This window comes from Phoxinus phoxinus (genome assembly GCF_949152265.1).
Source record: "Phoxinus phoxinus genome assembly, chromosome: 15".
NCBI lineage: Eukaryota > Metazoa > Chordata > Actinopteri > Cypriniformes > Leuciscidae > Phoxinus > Phoxinus phoxinus.
In genome coordinates, this window is record NC_136890.1 from 11806734 (window position 1) to 11816406 (window position 9673).

The 9673-nt window shown below is 47.5% G+C and overlaps 1 long non-coding RNA gene across 1 annotated transcript; it reads left to right on the forward strand.

Annotated features, from left to right (window-relative positions):
* The first annotated feature begins 678 nt into the window (after positions 1-678).
* LOC307011954 lies at positions 679-9093 on the forward strand. The gene is made up of 3 exons (XR_013800529.1): positions 679-1614; positions 1692-1905; positions 8912-9093. It is a non-coding gene; the product is annotated as an uncharacterized lncRNA (long non-coding RNA).
* The last annotated feature ends 580 nt before the right edge of the window (positions 9094-9673 follow it).

Below are 9673 nucleotides of genomic sequence, written 5' to 3' on the forward strand. Positions count from 1 at the left end.
AGTGCTTCAAGAGACATTTGCCTTCTAGAACTTCAGACTGTGTTCTCCATGCAGTGGTCATTTAATCACAGAGTTCAACACTTTAAGATTACTTCAAATGGGAGCATTGATTGGTCCTGTGTTCATAAGTGCTTCTCTTTGGGGTAGTTTTAATGAGGAAGTGAACTACAGGCAAGACTTTTTTCTATGGAATTGCATTTATCAGTGCAACTAATATTGTACAACCGCATTCCTCTCCCATCAACGTTTAAGTGGAAACATCTTCAAGCAACATTTGGACACTTTTTTTGCATCCTTCTCTTTAGCCATTTTTCATTTCCTTGCCCTCTTGACTGAAAACCATCTGATATATACTCTAACTTTTGCATCTTTCTTTTCATTCAAAGTAGAAAGTGCTATCAAGTTGGGGTAAATATTTGCTGACTGACTCCCCTGTGTCCATGTCTTTTTTTTATTCCGGTCCCTTACATTTACAGAGCCCTTTAAGATGACTACAAAAGGAAAGCATTCCTGATTCTATGTAATGTAACGGGATTAGCTGATTGACAGCAAATATTGGCCTATCAGCAGGGGGTACTTTCCATATAAAGGCTGATTGGTTGTCACCCGGGATGTGTCACGTCCGTTTTCCCCGTCTGTTTGCTCGTGTCGAGCTCGATTGCTCGTGTCTATGTCCTGTAGGTAAGCGCGCTGTTGTTATGGGTTATGATTTCTGGGAATTGTTGTGGTGTGCATAACGTGGAATCGTCTCTGTTAACAGTGCAGTTTAATGGGTTGCTGCTGTTTCCCATTCGCGCTGTGTTGGATGTGCTGATTGTTCGCCTTGCAGGTATGTTTATTGTCAAGCGCTCGCTATATAGTGGTTATGGCCATGTGGGGTTAACACTCTTCTTACATACTAACTAGGCGTGATTCCCTGTATCCCATTTTGCTGTCGATGGGTATGACTGACCAATCTGTGACTATAAAGTATGCGATCTGACGTGATATCCTGAGGGTAAGTGTTAAAACACAACCATGATTGGGATTGTGATAGTATGATGACTGGTAACATTTTCTTCTGTGTTTTAGGATCCTCCTTCTCGTTCGTATTCTTCTCTCGCTCTCTGCCGTGATTCGTGAGTTGCTGCTCACGTTGTTAAAGCGCTGCGGTTGGTACAGCCGAGCTGACGCGATCCTCGTTATAACAAGGGGATTTCTCTCGCTCTCTGCCGTGATTCTGAGTTGCTGATCACGCTGTTAAAGCGTTGCGGTTGGTACAGCCGCGCTGACGCGATCCTCATTATAACAGGGGATTTCTCTCGTTCTCTGCCGTGATTCGTGAGTGCTGTTAAAGCGCTGCGTTTGACGCAGCCGCGCTGACGCGATCATCACTTCAAGGGGACTGCTCGTTTGATTTCTCATTCTCATTGTGACGTTTTAGTGCCCTGCTTCATATTGTCTTCTGTTTTTGTTCCTTTGATTTAACTCTTTTTCTTTCCTGGCTTATTGTAAGACCAACGAAGTGGTTATTGTAATGCACGTGATTTGAGATCCATGTAACGTCATCTCATTTGTACTCCTCTACTGAGTTGAAATTGCTTTGTAACAATCAAGACCAACTGATCCTTGCAGGTTATCATTTTTCCTTTTTTATTATTTTTGCTTTATTGGTAATGTTTTTATTACCATTTCTATATTCATTTGTATAGTTTCTGTTTGTTATTTTTCTACTGCAGGAGCTGGGGTCCCACAGCCGGAGTGCTCTTCCTCGTGGTGGTGGTTCTTCTTTATCGTGTGCAGTGTACACTTTGAGTGTGATAGGTGATTAGACTGCACGGGTGTGTGTGCGCGTGAACGTGTGCCTTGTAAAACCGAACTACAGTGATTCCTCTTCGTTGGGAGCCTCAGCCCTGCTGTCATTTGGTATTTTGCTTTACAGATATATAAATCATTGCTATATTGTTGTGTGTTTCTTTGATCTGAAGTGGGGTTGTCAGTGTTTGCTGTGGGTTTTAGTGTCCAACATTTTTAAGCATTTTGTACTAATAAAAGTTTATATTTTGTACTATACTCACGTCTTTAGTCTACCTTTACGAGGGAACCGAACCTGTGTGCTTGACTCAGTATTTTGAGTATTTTCCCTGGGGTAGCTCCCAGGGTGGCGTAGTCGGATCTCTTTATTAATAAATCACTTGAGCTTGTCTCAATACTGCAACCACCCGCCACATTCTGGCGCAGTCGGCAGGGTTCCCTCTTGTGTAGTATAGAGACGTGGGTGTTTTTGTTGTGTTTGTTTTTTTTTCCTTTCTTTGTGTTTCTGTAGGAACCAAACGAGCAGACCGTGGCAGTCCCTTTTTGTGGTTGCTCTGCACAAGTCAATCTTGCGTTATATTTGTGGTAAGTGCTTGTGCAGTTACAGAAATGGAGGATGAATTGCGTGAGTTAAGAGATTTAGTAGCTCAACTAAAAGCTGATAATGAAAGGCTGCGGCAAGAGCCAGTGTCCGTTGCACAGCCGGGTCCATCTAATGTTGCTATTCCTGTGGCTGCGGATCCCCCACGTATTGGTGCTGGTGCGTCGGCCCCGGAGCGGTTTGTTTTCGTTCCCCGGGATCGTAAGTGCGCAAAGTTTAGTGGCCGGTCAGGCATTGGCATCAATGAGTGGGTGGAGGAGGCCCAGGCTTGTATGCGGCTTCGCCATCTGTCTACAGCGGATCAGGCATTTTTCTTGTTTGATCATCTGGAGGGAGAAGCGAGGGAGGAGATTCGTTACCGGTCTAGGGACGAGAGGGAGGATCCGGATCAAATTATTCAGGTTTTGCGTGATTTGTATGGTTGCACAAAGTCTTATGTAGCGCTTCAGGAGTCGTTCTTTTCCAGAAGACAGCAGGAGGGGGAGACATTGGTGGAATTCTCCTTGGCCCTGATGAGTCTTCTGGAAAAAGTTAAAAGTCAGTCGCCTCATGGTATGCCTAATAGTGAAATTTTGCTAAGAGACCAGTTTGTTGAATATGTTAACGATTGTGCTCTTCGACGTGAACTTAAGCAACTAGTGCGTCGTCAACCCACTGCTACCGTGTTCGATATTCGCAGCGAAGCTCTTCGTTGGGAAAGAGAAGGCATGCCTGGTGGAATGCGTGGTCGAAGTCAGTCTGTCCCATCCGCTTATGGCATTCAATATGGGGTGCAGGGACATCAGCATCGTAATAGCAGCGGTTCAGCAGTGTCAGAAATAAGTGAACTACGGGATATGCTTAGAAAGCAGCAGCAACAATTGAACCAGTTAACTCAAGGTATGGCTCAGCTGCAAAATCCCCCGTTACGGTCGCGACCATTTAAGGCTAATTTAATTTGCAGAAGGTGTCAGCAACCTGGTCATTTTGCCAGGGATTGCGAGGGGAAGCGGATATTGGTTCCGCCATCAGCCCGTGTGAATTCTGCTTTAACGAGGGGTGGACAGTCATCGTCTATGCAGCCGTCGGAAAACTAATTCCCACCGAGTCTCAGGGCCGCAACTTGGTTGGGAAAAAGATAGGCTCCGAAAATGTATCTGGTTCCGATTTTATGTCACGCTTTATGTCTACTTGCCCACAGCTCGTAGTATTGATGGGTGGGGTTCAGGTACCTTGCCTGGTGGACACCGGATCCATGGTGTCCACCCTTACTGAGAGTTGGTTTGTGGCTAATTTTGGGTTATGGGGTCAGGAACGGCTTAGATCGTGTCATTGGTTACAGCTTCGAGCCGCCAACGGCCTTTCAATTCCTTATATTGGTTATCTGGAATTGGATGTGGAGCTTTGTGGCCGAGTGGTTTTGGGCTGCGGTGTGCTGGTGGTCCGAGATCCTCCTGGTGGTGTGTGTGCAGCTGTTCCTGGGGTGTTGGGTATGAACATCCTGAGCCGCTGCTACCAGGAGCTCTTTGGCCAGCATGGCACAGCGCTTTTCAAACTACCCGTAGTGTCCCAGGCCCCTAATTCGGTTCTTCAGGCTTTACAGTATTGCCATCAGGTTGACGTTCAGTCGGTTTCGGATTGTGGGGGGCGAGTTAAGGTGCGGGGACGTCGGGCGTGTCGCATCTCGGGTGGCACCATGAAATTTGTTGCAGCAACCTGTTCGATGACATATTCGAGCGTTACAGTACTGTTCGAACCACCGGCTTCTGGTCTACCGGCAGGTCTGCTGGCATCTCCTTCTCTCTTAAGAGTAGATGGTGGTACAGTCTATGTGCCCGTAGTAAACGTTGGTACTATAGATGTAGTGCTGTACGCTAGCACTGTTATTGGTACGGTGAATAAGGTGGATGTGATCAGTTTGCCCCCAGAGGTTACTGAAGTTAAGACCGTTACAGCCCAGGTGAGCATGCAGGTTGGGCAGGTTTCCCCCACTGTACAAGAACAGATAGCTCTGTTCGACTTATCAGTGCTGTCCGAAGAAGAACAGGGTAAGGTTAGGGCTCTACTGGAGAAGTATGTGCAGGTGTTCTCTATGAATGACGGGGATCTGGGTTGTACCAATTTGATATCCCATGAGATCCCCTTGTTGGATGACATCCCTGTCAGGCAGCGGTTCCGACGTATTCCTCCATCTGAGTACGAGGTGGTGAAGGCACATATCAATCAATTGTTGGAAACTCAGGTAATTAGAGAGAGCTGTAGTCCTTATGCTTCGCCCATCGTCCTGGTCAAAAAGAAGGATGGTAGTCTGCGCATGTGTGTGGACTACCGGCGCTTAAATTCAAAGACTAGGAAGGATGCGTTCCCTCTACCACGTATTGAGGAGACTTTGGACTCGCTGGCTGGGGCCCGTTGGTTTTCTACCATGGACCTGGCCAGCGGGTACAACCAGGTACCTGTAGCTGAGAGGGATAAATCTAAAACTGCTTTTTGCACCCCTTTTGGCCTATTTGAGTGGAATAGGATGCCATTTGGGTTGTGCAATGCCCCAAGCACCTTCCAACGATTGATGGAGCGATTGTTCGGTGACCATCAGTGCCAGTCCCTCCTTTTATATCTTGATGATATTGTTGTCTTTTCCTCCTCGGTGGACCAACATCTCGCTCGGATGGAGGTTGTCCTGAGCCGCCTGCAGGCTGAAGGATTGAAGGCCAAACTATCCAAGTGTGCCTTTTTCAAGAAAGAGGTACATTATTTGGGGCATGTAATCTCTTCAGAAGGAGTTTCTACTGATCCTGGGAAGATAGAGGCAGTTGCACAATGGGCGTGTCCCACCAGTGTTGCAGAGTTGCGCTCATTTTTGGGATTTGCTAGTTATTACCGACGGTTTGTGGAGGGGTTCGCCAAGTTGGCTGCCCCCCTTCACAGGCTGGTGGCCCAGCTGGCAAGCCCAAAGCACCCGAAGCGGGGTGTTCAGGAGTTTGCTGAAGCTTGGTCTTCGGAATGTCAGTGTGGCTTTGAGGGATTGAAAGGTAAGTTGACCACAGCCCCCGTGCTTGCCTATGCCGACTTTTCACTGCCTTTCATTTTAGAGGTAGATGCCAGTCATGGAGGCCTAGGGGCAGTACTTTCACAGGAGCACCAGGGCAAAGTGCGCCCTATAGCTTATGGCAGTCGCAGTCTTAGGCCCACTGAGCGCAATACATCAAACTACAGCTCAATGAAACTGGAGTTTTTGGCGCTCAAGTGGGCCATGACTGAAAAGTTTAGGGAGTACTTGCTGGGCCAAAAATGCGTGGTATTTACTGATAACAATCCCCTGAGCTACCTGACTTCTGCGAAATTGGGTGCCATGGAACAGCGCTGGGCTGCCCAATTAGCGTCCTTTGATTTTGAGATCAAGTATAGATCAGGGAGAAGCAATCGCAATGCTGACGCATTGTCGCGCCAAAACTTTCCGGAGTCGGGAGGGGCGCACCAGTGGTGTTCAGGTATGGCCGTTCCAGTGGCCTTGCAGCAAGCTGCCCAAGGTGGATTGGTGACCTCGGTTAACCAGGTTACCTCCTTTCCTTGTACTTCCATTATTGACATGGGTGCTCAGCAGGTAGCAGACCCAGTCATAGGAGAGTTGTTGGTGTTCTGGAGGCGCAAGTTGCCCCCGACTCCTGACGAGCGTAAGAAACTCTCCAGGTTGTCCATTATTCTGCTCCGGCAATGGGACCGCCTGGTGGAGACTGATGGAGTGCTCTACCGGCATGTGTTTCGTTCAGATGGGGGGGAGGAAATCTTCCAGGTGTTATTGCCGGCAAGTATGAAATGCGATGTCTTGACCCAGCTTCACCAACAGCATGGGCACCAGGGGGTAGAGCGTACATTCCAGATAGTGCGCCAGCGATGCTACTGGCCTGGTATGTCGGCAGATATTGCCCGCTGGTGCCAGGAGTGTGAACGGTGCCAGTGTGCTAAAGGTGTCCCATCTGCCCCTGGTAGTTTTATGGGGCACTTGTTGGCTGCTCGGCCTAACGACATTGTGGCCATAGATTTTACAGTGTTGGAGCCTTCGAGGTCTGGCCTTGAGAATGTACTGGTCATGACTGATATTTTCACAAAATATACCTTGGCAGTACCGACTAGAGACCAACGGGCAGAGACTGTAGCCCAGGTTCTGGTAGTAGAGTGGTTTTGTAAATTCGGAGTGCCGGGTCGCATCCACTCCGACCAGGGTCGGAATTTTGAATCCGTCCTTATTCAACAGCTTTGTGGTCTGTATGGAGTTGAGAAATCACGTACCACACCATATCACCCGGCTGGAAATGGGCAGTGCGAACGTTTCAACAGAACGTTGCATGATCTGTTGCGCACTTTGCCGCCCTCCAAAAAGGGTGATTGGCCGTTTTGTCTTCCTCAGGTCCTCTTCGCATACAATACTACTCCTCATCAGGCAACTGGGGAGTGCCCATTCCTGTTAATGTTTGGACAGGAACCCAGACTCCCTGTTGACTTTCTACTAGGCAGAGTCCAAGAGCCATTGGCTGGCGGTGTTAATAGGTGGATTCTGGAGCAGCAGGATCGGTTGCAAGTGGCGTTTAAGGGTGCTGGTGAACGGATGGGTGCTGCAGCCGGTCGGCGAAAGGCCCGGCATGACCTGCAGGTGAAGGAAGCACCACTGAAGGAGGGTCAGCTGGTATACCTCCGCAATCATAGTGTGAGGGGTAGATGTAAAATCCAGGACCTGTGGAGCTCAGTGGTGTACCAGGTAATGAGGGCACCTAAAGCAGGTGGGGCAGTATATACCATTGCTCCCATTACAGATCTGGGAAAAGTCAAGAATGTGCACCGATCTTTGCTAAAGGCTCAGATCTACCAGGACCTGCCGATTGCGTTGTCTGATAGTTCGGAGAGTCCAGTGGCTGAGTCTGTGCATTCCCTGGAAGAGGGGTGTGATGAGGATCTGTTTGTCCTGGTGACTGAGACACCACAAGGTAGAGGTAGGGCGAGGTTACAGGACATTGTTCCTCCCCTCCCTCAGACATCTGGTGCTCTGCGAAATGTGGAGACCTACGGGGTAACAGAGGGTACTATGGTTGAGATGGGTTTACCATCATTGGTAGTGCCTTCTAACTCACTAGAGGATGGTGAGGGTATGGTGAGAAGGACTGGGCGGAGAAATGCAGGTCAACACTCTAATAGGCATCACCTTCCTCGGACAGTGGGTACTGGTTCAGTGTCCCGAATAGTGAGTAGTATGGATGGTACCCTGTTTCGGCCTTGGAACTGAGAGTTCCTGGGTAGGAGTTTGTCCGGTTCACCGTCGGGGCGACGTTGCAGAAACTGGTGGTGGAATGTAACGGGATTAGCTGATTGACAGCAAATATTGGCCTATCAGCAGGGGGTACTTTCCATATAAAGGCTGATTGGTTGTCACCCGGGATGTGTCACGTCCGTTTTCCCCGTCTGTTTGCTCGTGTCGAGCTCGATTGCTCGTGTCTATGTCCTGTAGGTAAGCGCGCTGTTGTTATGGGTTATGATTTCTGGGAATTGTTGTGGTGTGCATAACGTGGAATCGTCTCTGTTAACAGTGCAGTTTAATGGGTTGCTGCTGTTTCCCATTCGCGCTGTGTTGGATGTGCTGATTGTTCGCCTTGCAGGTATGTTTATTGTCAAGCGCTCGCTATATAGTGGTTATGGCCATGTGGGGTTAACACTCTTCTTACATACTAACTAGGCGTGATTCCCTGTATCCCATTTTGCTGTCGATGGGTATGACTGACCAATCTGTGACTATAAAGTATGCGATCTGACGTGATATCCTGAGGGTAAGTGTTAAAACACAACCATGATTGGGATTGTGATAGTATGATGACTGGTAACATTTTCTTCTGTGTTTTAGGATCCTCCTTCTCGTTCGTATTCTTCTCTCGCTCTCTGCCGTGATTCGTGAGTTGCTGCTCACGTTGTTAAAGCGCTGCGGTTGGTACAGCCGAGCTGACGCGATCCTCGTTATAACAAGGGGATTTCTCTCGCTCTCTGCCGTGATTCTGAGTTGCTGATCACGCTGTTAAAGCGTTGCGGTTGGTACAGCCGCGCTGACGCGATCCTCATTATAACAGGGGATTTCTCTCGTTCTCTGCCGTGATTCGTGAGTGCTGTTAAAGCGCTGCGTTTGACGCAGCCGCGCTGACGCGATCATCACTTCAAGGGGACTGCTCGTTTGATTTCTCATTCTCATTGTGACGTTTTAGTGCCCTGCTTCATATTGTCTTCTGTTTTTGTTCCTTTGATTTAACTCTTTTTCTTTCCTGGCTTATTGTAAGACCAACGAAGTGGTTATTGTAATGCACGTGATTTGAGATCCATGTAACGTCATCTCATTTGTACTCCTCTACTGAGTTGAAATTGCTTTGTAACAATCAAGACCAACTGATCCTTGCAGGTTATCATTTTTCCTTTTTTATTATTTTTGCTTTATTGGTAATGTTTTTATTACCATTTCTATATTCATTTGTATAGTTTCTGTTTGTTATTTTTCTACTGCAGGAGCTGGGGTCCCACAGCCGGAGTGCTCTTCCTCGTGGTGGTGGTTCTTCTTTATCGTGTGCAGTGTACACTTTGAGTGTGATAGGTGATTAGACTGCACGGGTGTGTGTGCGCGTGAACGTGTGCCTTGTAAAACCGAACTACAGTGATTCCTCTTCGTTGGGAGCCTCAGCCCTGCTGTCATTTGGTATTTTGCTTTACAGATATATAAATCATTGCTATATTGTTGTGTGTTTCTTTGATCTGAAGTGGGGTTGTCAGTGTTTGCTGTGGGTTTTAGTGTCCAACATTTTTAAGCATTTTGTACTAATAAAAGTTTATATTTTGTACTATACTCACGTCTTTAGTCTACCTTTACGAGGGAACCGAACCTGTGTGCTTGACTCAGTATTTTGAGTATTTTCCCTGGGGTAGCTCCCAGGGTGGCGTAGTCGGATCTCTTTATTAATAAATCACTTGAGCTTGTCTCAATACTGCAACCACCCGCCACAGTAAGAATAAGTTCTTCTCTTTAGCACAATCATGTTGCTGCATACACAGTGTAAACACTAGATGGTGCTGGTTTACCTAGAGGTTTTGTCTGCCACTTCCTGTTCATGTATTTAGTGTAGGCCTTTCCTTTAAAAATGACTCAACCTCTTTTCTAAATTCAGGGGGAATAAAGTTCATAATTGTCGTATTTGCATGAAGTGCTTTAAATGTGTGAAAAGTCCACCCATGCTGAAAAGTGCTGAGTAGTTCCAAAGATGTTAACTCGGCAAT